General features: G+C 40.9%; 1 protein-coding gene across 8 annotated transcripts in view; it reads left to right on the top strand.

Moving 5' to 3' along the window:
- Positions 1–27,506, top strand: part of TSNARE1 (t-SNARE domain containing 1) — a 523,183-nt gene extending 495,677 nt beyond the window's left edge. For all 8 annotated transcript variants that reach the window (XM_065669042.1, XM_065669048.1, XM_065669043.1 and 5 more), the window contains one exon: positions 23,469–27,506. The gene's annotated coding sequence lies outside the window, so the exon portion shown is untranslated. The remainder of the gene's footprint in view (positions 1–23,468) is intronic.
- Positions 27,507–27,725: the final 219 nt, after the last annotated feature.

Below are 27,725 nucleotides of genomic sequence, written 5' to 3'. Positions count from 1 at the left end.
TCATGTGGGAAAATTAGACATCAGACTTTTCATTTTTTCCCATGAGTCAGTCCCTCGATCTTGCTTCTGTATTTGTTGAGCTTGTTCTGACATTTGGGCATCTACTTTGGTGTAAAAAGGAAAAGTGATCTGAACTTTATCAGTTGGGCTAGACGAGCATTGTAGGTCCCTTCCTACTGAACCCTTTTCCTTTCCCATTCCCTTCCCCTTTCCCTTCCCTTTTCTTTCCCCTTTTGCCTTCCCCTTCCAGTTTCTCTTTCCATTTCCTTTCTCTATCCCTTTCCTTTTCCCTTTCTCTATCCCTTTCTTTTCCCCTTCTCTATCCCTTTCTTTTCCCCTTCTTTCTTTCAGTATGTCATATCTCACTAAGTAAAATTACTCTCTCAATCTTGAGCCAGCTTCACAAATAAATGTTGTTTTGAGGTTTTTACTGATGCAGATTTGTGAAGCAGTCATGGAATGGCTGATTTGCTTGCTTAATTCTAAACAAATGAAAGGCATTTCTCCTACTTACACTTTACCTGTGTAGTTGATCTTCAACAGCAGTAACCAATGCCACAGTTACTTCCTTTCCTCTTAACCTTGTTATGCTGCAATGCCTCAAGTGGTTAGGACCACAACTTCATCAGATTTGTAATGCTTTGGAGTTATTTGTGGCCATTTGTCACTTCTGGACAGCCTGTTAATTGTATGAAGCATTCAAAAGCAATTCTGCAGCCTTCCTATCTTTGGGCAGTTTGCATAGGTCTGTACTTACTGGTTTGGGTGCCAAAGTACCTTTGAAAACTTTACCCTAGCAATATTTCTACTGAAGTTGATGTGTTGGCTGGTACATAGCTTCATGGCTGAATGCTCATAGCATATCTAGACAACTTCAAGAGCCTTAGTGCTGAAAACAAAACCTGAAAGCAATTAGATTAAGGGAATTTCATAGTTCTGCCATTAACACAACCTCTGCTATTCTTAGTACATCTTTTATTTTGCACAGTGAGTCACACAAATGCAGTGAAAAACAACAAAGGACGTCAAGTTCCATTACTGTAGTATGATGGTGGATGACAAGGGCATCTGGTTGATAGAACAAAACAGAAAATTGCACTTTGTCTGGCAATTAAGGGAACAAAATGGAAAAAATGTCACTGTCCTGTTTCTCTATACCTTCAAAAAGTACATATGGCTTCTGCCTGGGGAAGTTCTGTAGGTGGCTGCCTGCCTTCGAGTCCTGCCTAAGCAGCATTTTGTGCTCCAAGTGGAGGAGTAAACCAGGTGATTAAAAATTCATCTGACTAAATTCCTGTCTTATTTTGGTTTTGCTGTGAAAAATGAAGTCCCATTGCTGACTGGTTTCAGCTTGGGTAATGATGTAACCACTAATAATAGGATATTGGTTTTTAATGAACTTTTCAGTTAGTTGGTGTCTGGCACAAGAAGGACTGGGTGATGCTTCAGACACAGTAAACCCAAGTCCTTTTGTTTTGGAACTGAAATCAAAATCCAGACAAACATCTGTGCTTCTTTTTAAAGATCATAGAATAGAATCATAGAATGGTTTGGGTTGGAAGGGACCTTAAGATCATCCAGTTCCAACCCCCTGCCATGGGCAGGGACACTACACACTAGACCATGTCACCCACGGCTCTGTCCAGCCTGGTCTTGAACACTGCCAGGGATGGGGCATTCACAACTTCCTTGGCCAACGTGTTCCAGTGCCTCACTACCCTCACAGTAAAGAATTTCTTCCTTATATCTAACCTAAACTTCTCCTGTTTTAGTTTAAATCCATTCCCCCTTGTCCTGTCACTGCAGTTCCTGCTGAAGAGTCCCTCTCCAGCATCCTTGTAGGCTTGTAGATCTAAACCAAACCACACATCCATGTCCTATACTCCTCTATGGCTGATCGCCATACCTTCAGACAGCAGAATAGGGAGAAAAGATACTAGTTTTGTAACATAACCTTTTCTATGTCTTTACAAGTTCATTGACTCAACAGTCAAAAGGGAATTTGAATGAACTATGCAAAAAAACAATTATTTCAAGTTCTAATTGATTCTGTTCTTTTATTCTTTAGCTTATTTGTTCTTTTGAAAAACATGGGGCTTCCTTCTCTGGTCTGAACACAATCCAAATCCCACCCATTATCAGTGGAATTTAATATTAAAATCCAATGAGTTTTCATTTATACTCATAAATGGAGTGGAATTCAAAGTAAGTCTTGACTACTCTGCGCCAAGGTAGAGGTCAAACATACCATAGAGTCTGCTGTGATGAAGCTACACAAAGCAATAATAGCAGCAGAACTGGGTGAATTGGGACTCAAATTATACAGATTATACATTTCTCACACTTTCTCAGGTTTCTAATTACATTATTATAATGTTCAACGTTATCACTTAATCCTTCTTAATTACTTTATATGTAACAAGAAACTGCTAAAAGAGAATAAAATAGACAGTCTGTTCAATCCCCCTGAAGAGGAAAGCATCCCAGAGTTAGCACTTATTTTAAAAGCACAAACACTCTCAAGGAGACCCTGGGAATCACACAATCAAAACCTCATCCAGCAGGATTTTAGAGGTTTTCCAGCAGAGTAAGAGAGGTTTTCCAGCACTTAAATACTTGGAATAAGGCATTGAGGAATGGGGACTTGAGGATATATTTCAAAAGGGTTGCAATTTAGTTTCTTCAGCTCTTCATCCTCACATTTAACCTGGAACCCTCTTCCCACCTCCCCCCCACTCCCCCCAACATTGCTATCCTTGGCTGTATTTTCTCATGCCTAGCTTAAATTATTAGCTGGAAATTGCTGTAGGGGCATGCACCCTTCCCCTGTTGCCCGATGGCAAGTTTAATATGTCAACAGTGTGCCCTGGCAGCCAAAAGAGCTGTCCTGGGGTTCATCAAGCACAGCACACCTAGCCAGTTGAGGGAGGTGATTGTCCCTCTTTACACATCACTAGTTTGGCTCCACTTTGAGCACTAAGTGCCATTTTGAGAGTCTTAATATATGAAGGGCGTCAAATGATAAAGGGGTGTCCAGAGGAGGGTGACCAATATGGTGAAAGGCCTCAAGGACAAAGACTGAAGAGGAGAGACTGAGGTCACTTAGTTTGTTCAGCTTGGAGAAGAGAAGGCTGAGGGGTGACCATTCGTTGTGGTTTAAACTGATACACACAGCTCGTCCACCCACACCCCCCTTCTTGCCCTCCCTCTACTCCCGGAGGGAGGGAGAGGAGAATCGGAAAGATTGCAACTCCCACGGATTGAGATAAGAACAGTTTAGTAACTAAAGTATAACACAAATCACTGCTGCTACCACCAATAATAATAATGCTAAAGGAAATAACAAGAGGAAAGAATACAACACCTCAACACAGCCGACTGATAACTCGCCCCACTCCCCCCAGCCGAGCACCGACCAATACTTCGTCCAACCCCGCAGTTCCCTAGCCCTTCTGGGTAACTCCCCGTTACATCCTGGGCATGACGTGCTGTGGTATGGAATACCTCTTTGGCTAGTTCGGGTCAGGTGTCCTGTCTCTGCTTCCTCCCAGCTTCCCCTCCTCCCTGGCAGAGCATGAGGCTCAGAAAGTCCTTGGCCAGACCAAACATTTGAGCAGCAACTGAAAACATCGGCGTTATCAGCACTGTTCCCAGGCAAAAAAAAATCAAAACACAGCACTGCACTAGCTACTAAGAAGGAGAAAAATAACTGCTACTCCTGAACCCAGGACACCATTGCAGTCTACAACTTCCTCAAGGGGGACAGTGGATGATGCTGGTCTCCTCTCTCTGGTGATTAGTGATAGGACACGAGGAAATGGAATGAAGCTGCATCAGGGGAAGTTTAGATTGGACACTAGGAAAAGGTTCTCCACTGAGAGGTAGCTGGTCAATGGAACAGGCTCCCCAGGGAAAACGGTCATGGCACCAAGCCTTTCAGCATTCAAGTTGCATCTGGACAGTGCTCTTAGTCATATAGGTTAGTTTGAGGTAGTCCTTTGAGGATGAGGGAGTTGGACCTGATGATCCTTATAAGTCCCATCTAACTTGAGATATTGTTTGATTCTAAATCAATTTGGGGGCAGTAACTCTTGGCAGAACATCACTAAAGCTTTTCACTGTAAGTGTTCCCTGTTGTAAAGTGAGACCTGGACTTCCCAGTTTCAAGTTTGTTACTCCAGGTTCCGTAAGGTCCTTCTGTATTTGGTAGCCCCTCACATCCCTAAAACAAAAGTGTTAAAAAGGTAGTTTATTTCTTGGAGACAAGGCAATAGCCAGACTTCCCTCCAACTGTTAAGACCAGTGAGTTTTCATTTCTGATCAGACATGGCTTGTATAAATGGTAGGACATAGTACATATTTAGTGTCTAAGGGCTATAAAAGTACATGGGGTATCAAGGCTTCATTGCACAGTATAAGCAGAGCAGGAAAGTGAGTGAAAGTAGCAAAAACATGCCTGTCAACTCCAAGTGAACTGTCAACTCTACAAAGCCACTTCTAGCATGTTACACCAGAGCCCATGACAGATGTTTCTCTTTCAAGCTGTCTCTTCTGAGGTCTCTTACTCAAATATGATATGAAGGCAATAGAGTAGAAGGCTTTCAAATGCAAATATGAGGATGGAAGTGGCATATGACAGGAGATGGATGTACTGGTGAAGGAATAGTTAGCTTTACTTTTGTGTATTTTGTCATGAATACGTGGAAGTGTGATGCTCTGGTGATGTTGGTGAGGGTAGCCCATGTAGTTATGAATTCTTCAAGGGATAATTTGCTTCAGCAAAATGTCTTTTTTAAGAAGCGTGGTTTTACAGGGTTTGGAAATCCCTTCATCCAGTTTAGAACCAGGTTCTATTTCTTCCACTGGCAGTGGGGAAATAAAAATGCATCATGCAGAAGTGCGGCATTACTAGGAATCTCTGTCCTCCTTATTGTGAAGTTTGAAAAATGAGAAGCCATCAAATTACACAAGCATGTGATGCATTTCCAGAGCCGATTGGCATGTGTATTGAAGGGGAGCAAATAACACCCACTTCTAAATTGAAACTGTAATTGTCAACCTTTGTGTTTCAAGGCATGAAGTGCACGTTAACGTCGGGAAAGAATTTTTGCCATCTTGATCCCCAGATGGGGAAAGAAAGGGAAGTCTATTTCCTCTTTCTTCTCCAGATCCTATTTTAAAACATCTTCTGTAATGCCTATCCAAAAAAAAAAATAGCCCAAATGGAATAATTATATGTAGGTGTAATTCGAATGTTTCAAACTGTATGACTAATAAATCAGAATGGCTTGGGTTTCCAAAAAATTTATTCCATTTTTATGTAAGGGCTTATAATATAGCCTTCGTATGGCTTTTTCTGGACTACAGTTTGAAGATCAGCCTATATTTTGCATATTATCTTTTCTTTCCTGTTGAGATTGCCATGTGTCCTTTTTCCTCTATATTGAAGATACGTTAAGCTTGGAGCATATAATTTATCCACTGAATTGTGCAGAGATTCGCATGTGACTTATATTCTAACATTTACAGTAATCCCAAATGAATAGTTCATGTTACAGACTTTTGAGGTCAAAAGGATTTTTATACCTTTTATAGTCACCAACATAAAACATCTATGAAATTTACAAAAAGTAAGAATATATTAGGTATATGTAAAGATTAGGACATCTCCTTCTCCATCTCATTTGTCATTACTCTGTTGTCTTACATGCCAGAGGTTGAAACTAGATGATGGGGATTGAAGGTTTATTTGCTGCCCTTTGCCTTTAAAACATGTATGGTAGTAAATATACTTGAAGTACTTTTTTGGTTTGTTTTATTTTGGTCTATGTAAAAATGCTCATTTTAATAAGAAAATGCAATGATGTATGGAAAGAATACCTGCATGTATTGCAGCTACTCTTTTGTAGTCATACAGACTCCAAAGAGCAGGATGCTCTTAATGTGTATCTGTTATTGGATTTCTTTTATATTTCTCTCCAGCCTTATAGAAGTATAATACTTCTGCAAAATACAGCTGTGAGAGTACCTGAGAGATCTTGATATTAGTTAGAATGGAACTGTTGAAATGATAAAATACCAGAAATTTGGGATTTCTTTTTTAATGCTTTCCTTTGGGGTCCAGCCAGTTTTGGAGACAGAAAGGCAAACACTACCATAAAAATAAATAAAGTCCTTATAAGCAGAAACAGGGAGTTTTCATCACAAACAATCAGCTCACAAATCATTAAAAAGATTATTGCAGTTGAAGGTAAAGGAAATCTCTTTTTTCTGTTTTCGGGAAGAATTTCTTCCATGCAAAGGCAGATATTTTCTGTCAGCATTTTGAAACCTATTCGCAATACATTATGTATTTTATCTCAAGCTTAAACAAGGGAAGTTCAGGTTGGACATAAGGAAGAAGTTCTTTACTGCGAGGGTGCTGAGGCACTGGCACAGGGTGCCAAAAAAGTGGTAAGTGCTCCATCCCTGGCAGTGTTCAAGGCCAGGTGGGACAGAGCCTTGGGTGACGTGGTCTAGGGTGAGGTGTCCCTGCCCATGGTAGGGGTTTGGAACTGGATGATCTTAAGGTCTTTTCCAACCCAAACCATTCTTTGATTCTATGATCATTGTTATCCTTGATTCATTTTTTTACTTACAGAAGAAATGTAAAATGAGGCTCCTGAAATCTTTTGCCTTTGACTAACATGTTGCTGTTTTTAAATGACTCAAAGACATGGATTTAGGGAAAGTACTGTACCAATATCTAAATTTGAAAGGCTGAATTAATCCTACTTGTAATTCAGTCAAGGCTTAGACTCTGCAAGAGCTGCTGCATTGCATTTCTCTTGGGTGGGTGGATAGACGGATGGATGGATGGATGGATGGATGGTTGGAGGGAGGGAGGGATGGATGGATGGATGGATGGATGGATGGAGGGAGGGAGGGAGGGAGGGAGGGATGGATGGATGGATGGATGGATGGATGGATGGATGGATGGATGGATGGATGGAAGAATGGATGGATGGATGGATGGAAGAATGGATGGATGGATGGATGGATGGATGGATGGATGTGACCCAGGATGTTTTTACTTATAATGTCTCTGTACTGACTTTTAAACATTGCTATAAAACAACAGAAGTAATTTCAAGCACAGTAGAAAGCAAATATTAAAATCCCTAGCCCTGATTCTCATTAACTTTAATGCCATTTTACACCATGCTTGCAGTGCACTGGGACCATAAACTGAATTACATTAAGCATAAAATGTTTCTAGTATGAGAACCAGACCCTCTGTATTTAGAGTAGTATTACAATCAACCTCACAAAGAGGGTACAACACTTCCCCTAATAATGCTAGCTTTCTAACAGTGTTCATCACAGCTGCTTTCTGTTGGAAGTGCTGCTTCCTTTCCTGCGTATTGTTGGACAAGCTAGGAAAGATCCATAGAAAGAATACTGCAGTTGCTGAACTGAGTTATTGGCTGCATCAGCCCCATGCTAAACTTAGGGATATCCTATGCCTGTGTACAGTTGATCCATGACAATCACTTCTCGATTATTGAGTGGAGCCCAATCAAAACATGACTGGCCATTCAGGGACATACGCATCTGCCACTGCATTTCACATAGGTCATAGAAACTAAATCGCACTTATGGAAATGACTGGAAGAAGAGTGCACCTTGTGTCATTGGGCAAATCCACGATGTAATTTCTGCATTTCTACTGTTGATTATTCAGAGATTTCTGGAAGCAGTGAATAGCATGTTATATTCCAGTATTTCCTCTTATCTGGATAGAATGCAGTGATTTTTCTAGCGATTAGCAAAGTCTGATCTCAGGCATGAGGTGAAGGAAGGCAGAAAATAGTAGTCAGATGTGTTGTTACATACCAGTGCTGCCGCTTTCAGAAGCTGGTGTTGTAAATAAGTCTGATAAAAAGCCTACAAATGTTTGTGAGAGTAACTCTAGATAAAATATGTAAAAAAAAAAACCCTAAACAAAACCAAATAAAGCAGGTAGCTTCAGTCAAAATACAAGAGTTACATTAAAAGTAATTTGAATATAAGAATTTATAATGATCAAGGGATATAATTTGGTAACATGTCTAGCATGACCTACTTCGCCAATTAAAAGACTTGCAAGGTGACAGCGCAAATAGATCTAATTTGCCCACACAGGCATTCTTGTCTGTCATAGATCTACAGATAGTTTGGGCAATAAAATCTGAAATAAAAGGAAACATCTTAATATGTTTCCATTTGTTCTTTCTTGGAGTCAAAATTCAGTTTGTTGCAAACATCCTTGTTTGCCTTTTTAAGGTACTAAAGTATTGCAGAGAGTAATGAATAATAATGAGAAGAAATCTATGATAATTATCTTTTTCTTCCTAAGGAATTCAGATGAAGGATTAAAGTAACAAAGAGAGTTTCTCAATAAAGGAATTAGTGCTCTGAAAATACATTCACAGGACATTCTTTTTTATAGTACACAGGGGGACGTCAGAAGTTGGAACAAATGGTAAAAAATTGCTGACTGGGTAAATATTTAATGCACCTTGTAGATTAACAATTTCTACAGAACAACACACAGTGTATTTTACCAGGAGCACATATGGCATATATTGCATGTTGTGCATCCTTGCATCAAGGCTGTCTGAGCTGCTGTAGATACTTCACCCTGGGTGATACAGTCCCAGAATCTGCATGGCAGTGTTAGCAGAGCAAATTATCCAGGGTGCCACATGGAGTGGTGCAGCCACACTGCTGCTAATCCCAAATCTCCTCCGTTCAATGCAAAGCCCAGCAGTTCTGCATGCTCTGCTTTCACACTGCCCAAGAATGAGGCCCCTGTCAATCACTGGAGGATAAATGATTGGCACCAAGTTCCCACAAGCCTTCTGAGACAAATTAAACTTATCCTGTGAAGTGGGTAACAAACACATATGATGAATGTTATTTATGGAAGTACTCTAAGGATAGGACAGGAATGTGTGACAGGTATCATGTACCATTTGGCTCAGGCACCGTGATCATCTTAGATCCTTGCCACTTGCTCCAGAAGAGGAAATGGTAGCCATCCAAACAAACTTGGAAAACATAAACCATGTGGGACTGTAGTGACAGGACAAGGGGTGATGGGTTCAAACTGAACCAGGGGAAGTTTAGATTGGATATAAGGAGGAAATTCTTTCCTGTTAGGGTGGTGAGGCACTGGAATGGGTTGCCCAGGGAGGTTGTGAGTGCTCCATCCCTGGCAGTGTTCAAGGCCAGGTTGGACAGAGCCTTGGGTGAGATGGTTTAGTGTGAGGTGTCCCTGCCCATGGCAGGGGGGTTGGAACTAGATGATCTTGAGGTCCTTTCCAACCCTAACTATTCTATGATTCTATGTAGCAACCGTAATGTAAATAGAACCATATCACTTTAGCCCTACGGTCCCTCTGGTTGTTAGTCTTGTTTGGGAAGACAATACCAGCAGTTAAAACTGCAGTCTTATGAGATCAGGACCTGTCAGAATGCTGGACATTCCAATAACTGGTTTCTTCTCTAATGAGCCCTTTTTTTTTTCTGATTCTTTACTTGAAGTCTATATTTACCATGTTTCCTCTGCAATGTGCTCCAGCATTGCCTTTGTCTTCCAAGGTCTTCTAGCCATTTCTTGATACAGCCCAATCTTGTTGAGATGATTGTCATATATGCTGTAACCATGACCCTGAAGGGGGGAAGGTACAACAGAAAAGATACAATAAACACTTGAATCCTACTCGTAGATTCATGCAGCTGTTGGTTGGGCCAGCAAACTCTGAAGTCACAATGGTATTTCTGCTGTAAGGAAAACCCCTCATATAGTAACTGCTGTGAAATGTTTTGTGATCAGTGATGAGTCCAAGGGTTTGGAAACAATGCAAGGTCTTTTTAGGACAAAAGCTGTTTTGAGGAGAAATGGAAGAGCTCAGTAAGAATTTGTCCTTTGAAGCTCGTCTTTCTTGATTCTCTTTCCTTACATTTTCTTTCATTCTCCCCTCTGCTCCAACCCTAGTATCTAACATGCACCCATCTGTCAATATATAAAAAGGGCTCCCTCTGTTAGTATCTATTAAAAGTGCCATATGGCTGAGGTATAGCCTTAGGTGGTGAGAATCATAGAGTGTATCTCTGAGTGAAGAGAGATTTTTGCATTTAAGGTTTTAATTAGGTGAGTGCTTTTTAAGTAGCACCGCATTTTCCCCTTAAATAATCACTAATCCTCGCCAAAGAAATAAAGAAGATGAAACTGATCTAAAATACAACCTGACGTGTATCAATGGGCGCTCCCATAGTTCTCATAATGATTCACATCTCTTTCATCTTCACTGTTGGGAATAACAGGCAAAGTGGTCCCCTGAGTGTGCATGATCCTTCCCACCCCGGTCTGCCCAGCTTTCCTACTTCACTGCTGCTGCTGCAGATACGCATGTACTCTGCGTTACACAGCACCATCTGTTACAGAGCAGGAAGGAGTTGCTTATTTCAAGTTGCAGCTGCAATGTAGAGTTATTGGAGGGGCAGGGGAAGAGCAAAGGAATTTTGTGGTTTTAGGTTTCACTTAAGGTGATGGAATGACCCCACTTGCAGTACTGTGTGCAGTTCTGGTGTCCTCAACATAAGAAGGACATGGAACTGTTGGAGCAAGTCCAGAGAAGACTTGATCAGGGACAAGGATGATCAGGGGACTGGAGCACCTCCTCTATGGAGACAGCCTGAGAACACTGGGGCTGTTCAGCCTGGAGAAGAGAAGGCTGTGTGGAGACCTCAGAGCAGCCTCCAGTATTTGAAGGGGGCTACAAGGATGCTGGGGAGGGACTCTTCATTAGGGACTGTAGTGACAGGACAAGGGGTGATGGGTTCAGACTGAAACAGGGGAAGTTCAGGTTAGATCTAAGGAAGAAGTCATTCACTGTGAGGTTTCTGAGGCCCTGGCACAGTCTGCCCAAAGAAGTGGCAAATGCTCCATCCCTGGCAGTGTTCAAGGCCAGGCTGGATGGAGTCTTGAGTGAGATGGTCTAGTGTGAGGTGTCCCTGCCCTTGGCAGAGGGGTTGGAACTGAATGATCTTCAGGTCCTTTCCAACCCAAACCATTCTGTGATTCTGTGACTGGGGTGTCATGATGCAGAAATCTACCACCTCCAGACAAGGAATTCTAAACTAATGTAATGAAGGCAAAAGACCTCTAAAGAGAGACCTGGCAAAAGTGCAATTTGAGGTCAAGGTTGGACAGAGCCTTGGGTGGCATGGTTTAGTGTGAGGTGCCCCTGCCTGTGACGGGGTTGGAACTGGATGATCTTAAGGTCCTTTCCAACCCAAACCATTCTGTGATTCTGTGATTATTCTGGTCTGCTCAACTGCTGCAAACTGCAGGTCAAAATCAGAGCTGAGAACTGTCAATAAATATCACAGATTTGTTGTTTCTTTGCTTGTTTTCTTTCTTTTTCAATGCCACTCTCATTTGTGTCAAGGGCAAACTACTAAAGGTAAATCACATACTAAGTGGGTGGGAGGATCTGCTCAGTCACACTAAATATGATGTCCAAGTAATGTCACTCTGGAAAAGTCAGTGGGCAGTGCCAAAATTCATTGCTAATTGTTACTGTCTAGGAGATCTTGGTTGTGCTGGATGGAGAAGAGACTGCAGTAATTCCTACAATTACTCTGCTTTTCAATAACTCCAGAGACATAAAGATAACTCAAAAATGTCTCCATTCTGTGGATTCAGATTAATTCTCTGCAATTCACTGCCTTGTATTGTGTCTATGCTGGTTTTCCACTTTTATGTTAAACATGTTGAAGACCTCAGTAACTGTGGTATCCAAAATCTGTTAAAAACACCTAAATGGATGTCTCTTTTTCCTTCCTTTGCCTGTTGTTTAACAGAATTTAGACGTAAAAAGGCTTGATACCAGAATTTTCTCTGTGTCTCCTGGAGCCCTTAAATACTTCATCTCCCCTCTTTTGTCTGTTAATCCCTTATAGCACTACATGCTAAAGAGTAAGTAAAATCTTAATCATTTCCATTCACATAAGTGGAACCAGAGGCACAATGCAGAATGTATAATGTATAACTGGCTCTTCAGTGACTACTAATGATTATCTTCCCTCCCTAACAAATTTCTGATTCTTTTTCAAAAGAAAATGAAGATGTTTCTGAAACGCTACCTAATCCCTTTAGTGATGCTCCTCATGATAGTGATAATAAACAGAGAGGAGTCAAATAGAAGCAGCACCCTGATAAATCTGATGGAGCTGATTTTCAGGATTTAAGGACACCCAGTAAAGGAAAGTTTCTCCCATTTGCCTCCTCCAGCAACACTCATAAGCAGGCACCCATGAAATGGTAATAATAGATGATATATATAGGATGGTCGATACCGAGTATACCAAGGCACTGTCCAAGACCGATTATTTCCTGCTCAGGGACTTCTGACACCATTGTTTTCTGAGTAAGTCAGAGATCTTTCTTTGAAATACTTTTTCTATTCTTCCTTTTTTTTTATTAGATTTTATTCTATTTTATTTTTGGTGAGGGCTGCATCAAAAGAAGCATGAGCAGCATGCTGAAAGAGGTGATCCTGACCCTCTGCTCTGCTCTTGTGAGACCTTCCTTAGATATAAGGAAGAAGTTCTTTACTGTGAGGGTGCTGAGGCACTGGAACAGGCTGCCCAAAGTGGTGAATGCTCCAACCCTGGTAGTGTTCAAGGCCAGGTTGGACAGAGCCTTGGGTGCCATGGTCTAGTGTGAGGTGTCCCTGCCCATGGCAGGGGGTTTGGAACTGGATGATCTTAAGGTCCTTTGCAACCGTAACTATACTATGATTCTATGATTGCAGGAAAACTTACATATTAGCAGAAAAGGTTGTTTTTCTGTGTGTGAACAACATTACAGGGAAAATAAGATGGAAGTTGTATCCATGCAGTAAATAAAAAATTTGTGAGGCTTTCATTAGGTGGCTGTCAATAGGATATAGCAGAAGAGTTAATACTTATGCATATTCTGATAATACTGCCCAAGGAAATTAGGATAATCTGGTCTCCATGTGAAAATGGAAAAACTTTGTGTGTACATAAAAAAAAGGAAAAATAAAAGCAGACTGTCACTAAAGGTTTATTTATAGAGAAAATACACAAAGCAAACCATTAAAACTGAAAATAAGTTAATCAAAATGTTTATTTCAGAAGTAAAATGTAAACCAAGCCGAGGGGGATTAATCTCACTGAAGTTTAGACAGTTAAAGCTGAAGTAGTTACCCAGTGCTCCCTTTAAGCCAATGTGTAGGTACAGACACGGTAAATGGCAATTTTTCTGAGCTGTTGAATAGATTAGGCAAAGGTGAGCTGAAATGTCCTCCAGAAATGCTTGTATCTCTCTGCTCTCTAAAGGGAAATTGGGGTTGCTTGTGTCGATGTGTTGATGTGTTGCTTGTGTTGATCCACATTTGGATGAAAAGAATGTTATCCTTAGTGCTCCGTATTTACTTGTCTGGGGCATTAGAAAAAGGGATAAACCTGCAATGGGATAGTTCACCCACCTGCACTAGAAGGGTGGTGGAAAAAGTCAAAGGGAAAGTCAATTCTTTCTGCTTACCCTCATTTATGAACAGACAACTAAGGACCAAATGAGGAGGGATCCAAAAGACATGTCATGCTTATCTACAAATATCAGAGAGAATTCCCTGACATATCTGCGTTTTCATGCCCCAAACCTTCGCTCTGATGCAGGGACCAACTGCTTTAGTATCCCTGATGTCTACTAAAATATCTCCTTTCCAATGGGATTTGGTTTTGCATTAATCTAGTACTTATTGCTAGAGTGTAAGTAAGTGAAGCGATGTGAGGCATACTTCCATTCAGTGCTTCAGCCCTGGCACCATCTGTATAAATAACAGTACCATATGTATGTAAAAACAGCATCACCCAGAGTTAATAAGAGCTAGTGTTCAGATGGATGCAGAAAATGCATTATATTTACAACTATGGAATTTATTGGTTCTTTTTTAATTAGTTCTCTGTGCAGCAATTTGTTTCCAATGCTTTCTTAATGAAAATACTGCAAGTTGCAGTTCTAATGCTAGTGCGAGGAGTTTTATCCGTTCCATCTCTGTCCTCATTAACTAAAATGAGTTTCCCTTCACTGTTAAATAGTCTTTTTAAAGAAAAAAAAAAAATTATATGTATATATATATATTAAAATCAGAGGTAAGTCCTTACTGCAGTTAAATATGCGGTGCTGCTGTGCTTAAATATCCATCACTGTGTAAGACAGCAGCACTGCTATACAATGAACACAGTTTCCCATTGTGGTTTGTGTTCTTTTCCTGACAGGTAAGCTTTTCAACTCTCATTTTCTCTAGATCTGCACAAATCATGTTATCATTCCACCTTTAAGGAAAACATGGAGTGCACAATTGCTGCTCCCTTAGCTGAAATCACAGGAATTTAATGCTGACCATGTTGCATGTCTTCTGTGGGCTTTTTTAAGGTTTATCAGCTCTATTTCCACTGTCACAGGAATGAGAATTGAAGGGTTTCTGTCACCTTTTACAGCTCTGATTTGCTTGCTCTGTAGTTAAATGCTGCTGCAAGGTGAAAGTCTGGTATTTCCCTGTGGCTCTTCGCAGATTCTCAGGGATGGTGAAATAGTAATGATGGGCTGAATGGGTACTGAGTGATTTGCACGCTAGGCAGCCTTGGCTACATTTTCTAAGCATCTATCTCCTTGAAATTGTCTTTTTCCTGCAAACAGACATATTTTAATCTGAGTCAGCATTTTTCTTCCTGATGGTTAATCCAAGCTGAAAGTCAAATGCCAGTGATTTTGCGCCTACCCAAAGGAACATAAGATTTGCCATGTTGGTGCAAACTGGTGACTCGTCAGGCCTGCTATCTAATTTCTAGTAGTCTCCACCACATGATATCTTCTCTGACCAGTATTTTAGGTCTCTCATTTCGGTGTTATCTGAGTGCTTCCCAGAATAATTCAGCATATTCATAAAGTTGATTTTCTCTCCTTCCCTCCACACAACATGTAGAATCATAGAAACATAGAAGACTTGCCAAACATGAGTCTGGGAGCCCTGTCTTTCTAGGAAAGATAGGCAGTGAATGCACAGACCAAAAGAGATGTGACCTGTTTCAAGGCAAGTGAGAGTCTAGTTAAATGTCCATGAAGTCTGGGGGATAGAGATGTGTACTGTGTGGCCCAGATTTCAGCTTGCACCTGAGGACAGAGGGAATAAAGATAAAGCATGTTTTAAAATAGAATATAATAGTCAAAATACTGTATTATTGATAATAAATATTTCTATATAGATATATTTATAAGTATTTTTATATAGCTGTATCTATAAACATAAATAAATGTAAATTTTTATATTGCCTTGGAGCACTCTGAAGGTGAGGTAAGAGGAAGGAAAATAGGCTACCACATAAGTGGTGGTGCCTCGATCTTTTAAGATAACATGTTAGAGTTGCCTTGATTAAAGAGGTGCAGTGGGAGCACTATCCTTGCTCTTCTCTGCTAGCACCTTTTACCTGATAGGCAGACCACTTGGAAAAGGATAAACAAAATCATTCACCTCTTTGTTTCAAGTGGCAACAGGAGGAAACATCCTGTCCTGAAACAACGGGAAATCCTAGCATCTCTGTGCTATTTTCTCCTCTTCATCCTCCTCATGAGAAACAGGATTTCTCACTGATAACCTACTAATGTCTCCCCTCCCAAAGCTCTTCAAATTGCTTTTTAAAAATAAAGAGATAGATATCAGAAAAAGGCTGCATAGAATTACAGAATCATAGAATTGTTTGGGTTGGAAGAAGCCTTAAAGATCAGCTATTTCCAACCCCCATGCAATGGGCAGGGACACCATTTCAGGAGGAACTGCCTCAGGATCTTGCTCATCATTGAGGTGAGACTGACAGGCCTTTGTTTTTCTGGGTCTTCCTTTTTTCTTCCTTCCTGCTAAAAATGAGGGTTACGTTTCTCCTTTTCCAGCCAGTGCATCGTGTAACTGAGCAAAGTTAATGCGGCTTAAATATCAAAGTTCCCTCATGGATGGAGAAAGACCACTGCTGTTTTCTTGGTCATTCAGTGCCATCTGTTTAATGTCACTTAGATTTAGCTCACGCATTGCTGGCAATTTTAACCTGTTTTTCAAGGCAACTAAAAGAAATCATAACCCTTCTGCATCCTGAGCCTCAGTCTTACACATTTTGTTCTTCTGAAGAAGGTTTCAGATAACTTTCTTTAGTTACTTGTTGATACGTTATGCAGGAAATCCCAAATCAGAGGGAGGGTTCTTTGAGAAGCAGGTTGACAATTCTTCTACAAAAAGACAATATGAAAACAAAATTAGTATATTCTGTGGGTCATGACCTTAAGAAGAAGCAAGGCCTCATTTTTAAGTGCGTTTGGTTCCTTCTCACTCCTGACTTGCGTTACTATAGGCATGAAGGAGTTCTTCCTTTAAGCTCGCTTTGTTCGGAGAATAGAATTACTAGTTTATTTATTTCCATATGTCATCTTTGGAGGTACCTTTAGTTTTCTGACCTGTTCACCATTTTCACCTTTTCACCCTGTATTGCCGTAGCAAAATGTGGGTGTCTTGGTGGACCTTGCGCTCCAGCAACACTCAAGTGCAACCCGTTTATAAGGTGGTGAATCATCTGCAGTGACGACAGCATTAATGGTCAAAAGCAGGAGGTGTACAAAAATGGTTGGAGGTTGTTGAAGCTCTATGGACTAAAACAACTGGTGTGAGAGAAAGACAGCAAAATGTCATTGAGTCTGTGATGGGTTACATTAGCTTGCCTGTGCTTCAGGTAGCTTCTGAGGACTCCTGAAAGAACTTATTGGAAGAACTTGTCAGAACCAAGTTCTACAGCTCACACAACCTCAAAAATGCATTCAAGGCTTATGTCAATTAACTGTATGACTCAAGAAATAAGAAGTTGCTAGAGGCTGAAAAGGAGCTGTGTCTTGGATTAAACATTATGTTAAAGAACTGTGTAATGACTTTTCAGTCTTATACAACAACTCTGGCATGCAGAATGTGCCGTGAGGGAAAAAATGAGGTCAGTTTATTCATAAATAGATTTTCCCCTTGTTTTAGTGGGATAAGACAATGATGCTGAGATTTGGTATTCACCTTCCATTTAATCAGAGTTGAACTTGTGATGTTATTATCTGATGTTGCACATATTCATCATCAGATAATTTTAAAATCCCTATAGCCTTGCTACTTCTATAACACCATTTGTTTTTAAGAGGTTCGGCAAAATTACCGCTTCCTATTCCCCTCTTCCCATCTCCTTCATTATGTGTCACCTTTCAGGCACCTTTGTGAAATGGATTTTCTCGTGATACCCAAAGTTCAGACAGCAACATTCAGTTCTGAAATGAGATATCACGTGTTATATTTCTTACATATAATTATGTCATATTCTGCAGTTTTGGCTTTTAGGTGTTGATTCTGACACTGCTACAGACCTTTTTTATAGGTCTACATGACCTTGTCAGTTGCACGTTTCTTAAAGACTTTGCCATGTATTGTGACAATACTAAGGAATGCATCACTAAGACAAATATTTACAGCTCAGACATAGAAATGCATGGGGGGAAATTCCTACTAGGCATGCGCCAGTCTGCTGGCGTGAAGATGGAGAAATGTTGGGCTGTTTTTATTGTGCAGTGAATCCGAAGGACCTGGCTTACGGACACAGCACCTTGCACAGACTGTTAAACAGTGCCTGTAGTATGGGCTTGGAATTTGTTGTTGTGGGGTTTTCTGTATTTTTTACTTTTGTTTTGTTCCCAGTATCATCCCATTTCTTTTGCTTTAGGGTCAAACTGTACTATTCATAAGATATACCTGTGTACTTGTGGTGGCTCCTGAAAGTTGCCCTTGTACTTGCATTAACATTTGCCTCCGAAACTCTTATATTACCAGTAATCTGCAGCTGCCAAATTAGAAGCCATTGATGTCAGGGACAGAAGTCCTTTGTTCTTCCAAAGGATCATTAATTCTACTGGGGCGTATTTCCAAACTGAAAAAGAAATTGTTTCAGTGCAGTAGAATCAAAGGTGGCCGTTTGGCCCCACTGATGCAGCCTTCCAGTATCGGAAGGGGCCTACAAGGATGTTGGAGAGGGAGTCTTCGTTAGGGACTGTAGCAGTAGGACAAGGGATGATGGGTTCAAACTGAAACAGGGGAAGTTCAGGTTAGATATAAGGGAGAAGTTCTTTACTGTGATGGTGATGAGGCTCTGGAATGGGTTGCCCAAAGAAGTGGTAAATGCTCAGTTCCTGGCAGCTGTCCAGGCCAGGTTGGACAGAGCCTTGGGTGACATGGTGTCCCTGCCCATAGCAGGGGGTTGGAACTGGATGATCTTAAGGTCTTTTCCAACCCAAACCATTCTATGATTCTATGATTAAGAGAATGAACAGGAGAAATTAATTACTAAGTCAATATGGAGCAATATTGCATGGGGTACATCATCCACCCTGCTATCTCATTTCTTCTGACAGACCTCTTGGGTTATTAGGTGTGTCCTGTTTTAACAATCTGTGGTTAAATTTACACTATAAGCAGAAATGGACAGTGTGACTGAATAAGAACAGCAGCTTTTCTGCCGTGGGCAGTTGTGCACTAGAAGAATGTTGAACATTTCCATATGAAAAGTGGGTATCATTTACTTTCCTAGAAGATTAGAGGGAAGTACTATTCGAAAAGGAGTAACTTTGTTCAATGAAATTCTGCCTTCAGTAAAGCCTGCTTTTTTCATTAGTTAAAGTCCCAGGTAAAGCCTTAGGTCTTGAAGGTTCACAGTGTAATTCAGTTCTGCCTAATCTGGTATCTGACTAGCTCCAGCTTCTAAGAGGCAGGAAACACCACCGATTTTTCTAGCATTGTGACTTTTGTTTTTCTTTTCCTTGTGTTTTATTTTCTTTTCTATCCTGAAAATGCATCACTAAGAATGTATGTAAAAATTACATCAGCCCCAGGTTTAAACCATGAAGGTGATCAATGAACCTCAGAGATCATTCCCCACCATCGCAGGTGGAAGAGATTCAGTTCAAAGGAGTGAAGTCAGGACTTGCACACCAGCTTCAGAGGAAGGTTAGCTGAGGTACAGGTAAATTTCATGCTGATGCTCAAAGCTGGTGATCTGTGCGATCCTGAACACATAAGCATACTATTTCTACCACATGCATTTGGTTTGCATGACAAGGTTTTGGTAGTGAGGAGCTACAGTGGTGGCTTCTTGAGGAGATGTTAGAAGCTTCCCCAGTGTCCAATGAAACCAATGCCAGCCAGCTCCAAGATAGACCTGCTGCTGGTCAGGGCCAAGCCCATCAGTGATGATGGTATTGCCTCTGAGATAACATAGTTAAGAAGGGGAAAAATCTACTGTGCAGGCGCAATTGCAGATGGAGGGAGGATTGAGAATATGAGATGAAGTCCTGCAGACACCCAGGTCAATGGAGAAGGAGGGGAGGAGGTGCTCCAGGCATCAGAGCAGAGATTTCCCTGCAGCCCATGGTGCAGACCATGGTGAGGCAAGCTGTGCCCTGCAGCCATGGAGGTCTAAATGGAACAGATATCCACCTGCAGCCCATGCAGGTTAACAAGGGAGCAGATACACCCCTGTAGCCGATGGAGGGCCCCACACCAAATCAGGGGATGCCCGAAGGAGGCTGGGACCCTGGGGGAAACCCACCCTGGAGCAGGCTCCTGGCTGGACCTGTGGCTGTATGGAGAGAGGAGCACCAGAGACAATGTGTGATGAACCAACTGCAGCCCCATTCCCTGTCCCCCTGTGCTGCTGAGGAGGAGGTGGTAGAGAAGTCAGGAGTAAAGTTAAGCCCAGGAAGAAGGGAGAAGTGGGGGGAGGTATTTTTAAGATTTGGTTTTATTTCTCATTATCCTGCTCTGATTTGATTGGCAATAAATTAAATTCATTTCCCCAAGTTGAATCTGTTTTGCCCATGATTGTAATGGGTGAGTGATCTCTCCCTGTCCTTATCTCAACCCTTGAGCCTTTGGTTATATTTTCTTTCCCCTGCCCAGCTAAGGAGGGAGAGTGAGGGAGCAGCTTTGGTGAATCCAAAGGTCTCATCCAGCCAAGGTCAACCCACCACACGTCTGGAAATATGAGAGATTCCTGTTCCTCTCAGAACTACCACACTCTGCACTTATCTCAGTTCTCTGTCAGGAGAAGAGAATATTAGCAACTACAAGTGACTAGAGGCAGAAAAATGTAAACATCCAGAGTTTTCCCACTTTCACTTCAATATTCTCTTGAGGGTTTGCAGATACAGAAAAGTGAGATCCCCATGTTACAAGATGCTATCTCCACTATCAGCCTTGCGGATGAGTTTTGGTTCTCTATCGTGAATGAGGTGATGTTGCGGGATTTCAGCTATGTCATATTTGGAAGCTGCTTTCCAGTTTACATTGGAAACTGGTATAGAGTGTACAGCAGCTTCAAATTGCTGTGTGCCCTCACTGCCCTAAGGATCACAACCTCCACCATTTCGTGATCACTGCAGCCAAGGCTGCCCTTAAGCTTCACATTCACCACCAGCCACTTCTGTTAGTGAGAACAAGGTCCAGTATATCACCTCTCCTCATTGATTCCTCTATCATTTGGTAAAGGAAGTTCTTGTCAACACATTCCAGGTACTTGGATTACCCTGCTGTGTTGTCCTTCCAACAGATACCAGGGTGATTGAAGTCTCCCACGAGGACCAGGGCTTGTGACCATGAGGATGCTCTTTTTTGTCAGCTCAGTCTTCCTAGTCAGGTGGCCTGTAGCAGACCCCCACTATAATGTCACCTATCACTGCCCTCCCTTTAATCAACTGAGAAGGAACGAAGTGAGCAGGAAACCTGTCTATTTACTCAGCCTGAGTCTGTGCACCATGATCCCTTGAGTGTCAGTTCCAGCGTTAGTATGGACAAAGTGAAGGTGTTCTTTCCTTTTCGGATAGTTTTCACTCCACTTACAGCCTTTTCTGTTTAAAAAAAAAGATCATAAAATACTTAGTGAACAGGAAAGTAAGAATGGTTCCCAAGTGGATGGAGAAGTTAGGATTAGTTATGTCCATCCACTTTCCAGAGCCTTTCTACTTGGCTGAGTAACTCTAGCAAAGAAGTTTTTGATATTAAAGGGACTTATTACTCACTTTGTGGAGCTGAATTCTGGTGTCTGCAGTGTACGTTTCTGCATCTGAGAAAGCCATCCTGAAGATCCCTTTGTAGTTAATGCCAGTCAATAGCAGCCAGTGAAATTTAGGTCATTTGGAAGTCGATGACTTTATTCAGAAGACCCCCACCCTAAAAATCTATTGACTGTATTGATTAGATCTGTAATAGGAGCCTGGAGCCTGGGAGCCATTATACTCAGATGAAAGTACTTACACCTTAAATTAGCTGAGATGAATGTCATCTTCAGAAGGATACCCTTTCTCATTGAAGAGTTTCTAATAGCTCTTTGTGGTGTTTGTGTGAATACAAGGCAGGAACTGGAATCTATGCTTTGTATGTGCAGCACAGCAGACAATGCACATCTGATTTCAAAAGACTATCCAATTCATATGATTATGAACAATTTTTATAAGTGGCATAAATAACAATGTGTGGCTTTGTATTTTGTTGCTTTGAGGGAAGGGGGTGTCTGATCACCGGTGTATTTTGACACCTTCTTGGTTTACAGTAAAGCATAATTAAAAGTGTTTCTAAGGCTTTCACCCGCAGTATATAAAAACAGTTGTTCTCAGTTATGATTCAATAATAAGACGACTTTTCCATCCCTTTCCCTTGATACCAAGTTTAACTAGATTTGCTTGCAATGCATATATATATACAAACAGTGCTCACTAAGGAAGTAGATGTAGAATAAACACAAACACTGCAAAAGCCTGCTTGTGTTTTTCATGGCAAAGTTTACTACACACAGGCCTGCTTCATGGTGTGGTGCGTGCAAGAATACAGTATGTCTAACCTCGGAAGACTTTAGTGCTGATGTCTATCTTGGAGGTGCTGTCTTATTGTTGATGTCTTTGCTAAGAGGCTTCTCATACAGTAACTGGAGACGCACGTGCACTTTCATCCAAAATTGTCTATTTCCATTAACTGGCTACATAAATAGTGCAAAGATTTTATGGTTTAGAGATCTACACATGGTATAGTGAGTCCTCCCTATCAAGAGGAAGTGTCTTACGGTTTCATTGTATGGAAAAATCAAAACCAGACTAAGATTTGTTCGAAATACTCTCCCCTGCAAGGTGCGTCAGTGTTGCAATCTGGCTTCTATATTTAGTCCATTTTGCAGGAAAGGGTATTTTTAAAGCTAAATACACCATCCTCCAGTATGGGAACTGCTGGCATTGAAAAGAACACAAAGTCTACTCTTTTGCTTTCTACAGCAGGCTATACATCGTAGTTCCTTTATAAATGTTTACTTTCAGCCTCCCTACCTCTTCCACTTCCACAATTCCCTTAATACTGGAATCAGTGGAGAAACTTGATGAAATTTAACAAGGGCAAGTGTAGAGTCTTGCATCTGGGGAAGAACAACCCCATGTACAAGTACAGGTTGGGGGTTGACCTGCTGGAAAGTAGTGAAGGGGAAAGGGACCTGGGGGTCCTGGTGGATAGGAGGATGACCATGAGCCAGCAATGTGCTCTTGTGGCCAAGAAGGCAAATGGCATCTTAGGGTGCATTAGAAAGGGAGTGGTTAGTAGGTCAAGAGAGGTTCTCCTCCCCCTCTACTCAGCCTTGGTGAGGCCGCATCTGGAATATTGAGTCCAGTTCTGGGCCCCTCTGTTCAAGAAGGACAGGGAATTGCTTGAAGGAGTCCAGCGCAGAGCCACAAAGATGATTAAGGGAGTGGAACATCTCCCTTATGAGGAGAGGCTGAGGGAGCTGGGTCTCTTTAGCTTGGAGAAGAGGAGACTGAGGGGTGACCTCATCAATGTTTACAAATATGTAAAGGGTGGGTGTCAGGATGATGGAGCTAGGCTTTTTTCAGTGATATCCAGTGATAGGACAAGGGGCAATGGGTGTAAACTGGAGCATAGGAAGTTCCACGTTAACATCAGGAAGAACTTCTTTACTGTAAGAGTGACAGAGCACTGGAACAGGTTGCCCAGGGGGGTTGTGGAGTCTCCTACACTGGAGATATTCAAGGCCCGCCTGGACAAGTTCCTGTGTGATGTACTGTAGGTTACCCTGCTCTTGCAGGGGGGTTGGACTAGATGATCTTTTGAGGTCCCTTCCAACCCTTGGGATTCTGTGTGATTCTGTGTGTGATTCTGAGATTACGTCTACTTCATTGTTGACTATACGTTTTGGGACCACCTTGGGTAGCCACCCTTCCATCAGTAACATCTTTACATCAGCAAGTCTTTGGGAATGCCATGAATACTTATCAGTTATTCTTGGTTTTGCAGAGCCTGTGATCACCCTGTGAAGTGGAATGGATTCTCAAGGCGTTTCAGATTCAGACCCTACGTCAATGTCTGCTTTACTGACCACATTATAATAAAACTGCTATAGCCAACACACACTAATTGTATGAAAGAAAAGCTAAGTTTTATACAGTGTGTTAGTATAATTGTTAATATGTTTTCTTTCTTTTCATTTTTACCCTTTCACTGCAGATATGTTTTACCTTATGTTACAGATTTTAATTATGTCCCCTGTGTATCTGGGGAATGCTATTTCTTTCCCTCCAGATTCAGTATACAGTGTTCAGTAAGATATATAACTGTTAAATCATGTTTATTGTTTGTGTGTTTAACATGCTCCTGATCTCCATTTCTGCTCATTTAAAACCATGAAAGTCAACACATTCTGATTCTCCTTTTGCTGTTGTTTTTGTACATTTTAAAAGAGTCTAGCTTAGGTTCTCCTACTGTGCACTGTCGCTATAGAATTTGCTTTGCCAAGCTGAGCTAAGCAATTTCACTATTATATGTGCCATTTACAAACGCATCAATTAGATGTTTATTTGAGTCCATTGTATGCACAGAACACTACATTTATTTATGAGAAACACTAGGGAAAGAGCAGGGCAAACAAACATCAAGACATATTGTACCATGTTTTAAAGAGGAGAAGACCTTTAACCTGTTAAAAAATCAAGCAAGGCATCTTGTGAAAAATGTCAAGTTTTGCATTAGATTTCATTTAGTTGGTTTCCATGCAACAAGCGTTTGGGATTTTGTTCCGTTTTCACCCACACATTTTTCTGCTGAAATTCTGATGGAAAAATGCCATTTAAATTCTTCTTTAAATGTGTTGTGTACTATAAATGTCATTTCCCTCCAGCAAATAAAGCATTTTAAAATGGTTTTAATTAAATATCATATAAATTATTGAAGAGAATTTCACAAAATTATACGTATTTTATTCTTTATGAAAAGTTGCATCTTTTGACATAAATGTTTCTCACCAGAAAAAGCTACCTCTGTATGTTATGGATTTTTGGTTACTGTGAAGGTTCAGAAAAGAATAGCAAATATAAACTAGATTCTCACCTCCAGTAATTTGAATTACATGCTTCCTTTCCAGAAAGCTGACACAGTCTTTCGTCAGTAAAGGCTGAGCACTGGAAATGCTCAGAGAAATCTTACAGGTACTTAAGCTGCAAGAGTCAAAACTGTAAAACTTCTTAAATCAAGACGAAAAAAAAAAAAAAGTAGTTTCTGGTGGATTTTCTCTAAACCTATCCTATAAAATCAACATAACTGGATCATTATGTGTAATGTATATATTCATTGGTTGCTAATAAGAAAGCCTAATTAATGGAATGATACTCTGTTTTCTAACCAAGCTTTGTGCTGGCGTGAAATTACAGTTTATGATACCTACTGCTTACCTTACTACATAGCTCACTTCTGAAATAGAACTCATATCTACTACAACCTGCAGACCACCTCTGTCAGCACATTTGGCAGATCCTATAGTGATGAAAACCATTTTCATCTAGTTAGTAAGAGCTGAAACGAACCCAGCTCATAGCGATTGCAAGCAAATATTTCAGTGCTTCGAGCTGTATTTGAACAGTGGATCCAGACCAAACAATCCTTGCCCATTCACTAATCCCATTCATTAGAAGCTCAGTGATTACCTTATTAGTATGATGCAGTGCAGAGACAGACTGATGGAGCTTTCAATGAGCCAGCAGACACAGCAGATGCATTTGGCATTGATGACCCAGGTGGAGCATTTTTCTACTGAAACTATAGAGGCTGCCTGGCTTAGAGCAAGAATGAAATACCCACGTGACAACATAGACATACTACTCCCTGTTGTGTATTATAAACCTGGTTATAATGGCAAATGCTATTTGAAAAACATGATTTCATGAAGTTGCTATAAAACAGTAAATGCATGCCGAATCATACAGTCCGTGTCATTGATTGATATGAACCCCCATTTGGACAACCAGCCATTGACTGCAATATTGACTTCAGTTTAAACTGCAACTGAAGATTTTTTCTATTGCTTTAGTCACTTAATGGACACATTTGTCTTCTCCTTCTTCATGGCAAGTATATCTAACAATGCCATTACACAGCTGTTTAGATGAGAATACTAGCATAGTTGTTTCTTCTTTACAGTATCACAGGCAGAGACACAAGAGCTCAGAGCTTTCCAAGAGCAAGCAGTTCAATTTGAGCAGCTCTTACAAGCCACCTTGAGGTAGAAGATTAATACAGGATCAGGATATGACGGGAAAATTTTAATCAAACCTATTTTCATGGGCATTAGGATGAACTAGATGATATTAAGGTCCTTTCCAAACCTAAATATTCTATGATTCTATGCTGCAAAAGTTAAAAAGATCCCAACAAAATACATTAAGAAGAGGCACATCAGAAAGCTAGTGAGCTTAGTACCTAGTTCATTTCTTACGTTGTCAGCTCCTCTTACTCAGGAGTGAAAGAGGAAGCGGTTTCTGTCTCTTGTGCCATAAGGACAAGTGTGAACATGAGAAAACAAACCTATTTGGCATGTCTCTTGCTGCCACAGACAACCCATTCAGGAGACAGAGAAATTTCTCAGCTCTGAGGTCTTCACCAAAGATGGGTCTACAAAGGGATATAGGTGTGGAAACTTGACAGTGCTGTACTTGCTTGTACTTATGATACATGTGAAGACTTTTAGTGGGTATATAGTTCTGCAGTGCTGGGAAGATGGCTGCTTGAGCTAAGAGAGTGGAAGTCCTGAGGAGCATTCTGTGTCTTAATCACCATAAGGTAGGACATAAAACCAGTTCTTGAACCTCCTGGTTTACTTCCATCAATAAAGGTGGTTCACAATCTGTCTCAATGCACCCTTTCCATCTCATCATTATTTTGCAGTGTCTGTTCTATATTTCCTAATTGTCTCTTTTCTGATTTGAATAGTCTCAGATGACTTGTCCTTTTCTTCTATACTTAGTTAACTTGCCTAGTCTGCATGAGTTACTCTTTCAATGGCTAAAGGAGTATCCTATATGACTGAATTTTAGACAGCCATAGCTATCTGAAAGTTCAGCCTTTTATCTAAGCTGTTTTGTGCTAGGAAGACACCACTTATCTCCTGTGCATGGTGCGTTTTGATACAAAGTCAACTGAAGTTATGGGATATGTCAGGCATTGAATTTTGCTGTTCAATTCTGATCATTTCTTAGGCAAGTGCCAGAGAAAACAACATTGAAATGACAGTGATTGGCATATTTCTCCACTTTATCATTTTGTGCTTCTAAAAGCATATAGAGTGAAAGTGAAGAACGATGGGGCAGGTCAGCGGATGACTCTCTAATAACTTATTAATCCACAGCTCTGTCAGTCTAAGGGGCCTTGAAACACTGAAAATGGCTGCAGTTCATCCATTTAGTTTAAGTGCATTAACCCACGTAATTAGGTGCAGCCGCTTCCACAGCATCAGCCTACAGCTTATTAATTATCCCACACATGGAGTCTGAACTGTGTTTCTCATGTGTTCACTCATTCTAGGCTTCCACGCTGTGGAACTGAGATGAACCTAATTAGACCACAAGGAAGTACGGTTATAATTGGTCTGGAGCAGCTTAGTAAAATTTAGTAAGGCAGTTTAATTGGCTTCTTTGTATTACTGATTCTAAAATCTATCATTTGTTTTGGACAATGGACCAGCTACGCCTCACCTTGCTATGGAAAGCAGATTAAAAAACATATGATGATAAGTGGTAATTGGGTGGATTATTATGCACAGTAATGGCAGAAATTGGTGCATTTCACAATAAAAGTCAGGGATTCCTTGGATGCTGTCCATAACTGGAATGGCAGTTTTAAAGAGTATCGTGTGCCATTCAGGAGAGAAGATTGGTCGTTGCTTCTTTGTAGCCTTTGTTCCATTGAAACAGAGTTATGACCGATGTCAAAGTCCCTAACTATCATAGCAGCTATATGTACATGTATATATTAAATAAAGACCTATCACCAAGGTGAACATCATAAGCTTTCTGGTTGATGTAAACCTATTGGCTCTGGCATTGTGTGTCCCAGGGAATAGACAGGAGGTGGGCTTGAGAGCATAGCTTACAGACTCTACAGAGTGTGATTGTAGTTTTGTAGGTCCTAGACTGCTTTCATGCTGTTTAATAACATTAGGAAGGAAGCACAGGCAGAGATAGTCTGGAGAGCATAGGGAACTCTGGTTGGCTGATGCTGGCTGAA

The sequence above is a fragment of the Lathamus discolor genome, chromosome 2 (genome assembly GCF_037157495.1).
Source record: "Lathamus discolor isolate bLatDis1 chromosome 2, bLatDis1.hap1, whole genome shotgun sequence".
NCBI lineage: Eukaryota > Metazoa > Chordata > Aves > Psittaciformes > Psittacidae > Lathamus > Lathamus discolor.
This window is presented reverse-complemented; position numbering and strand designations above follow the sequence as displayed.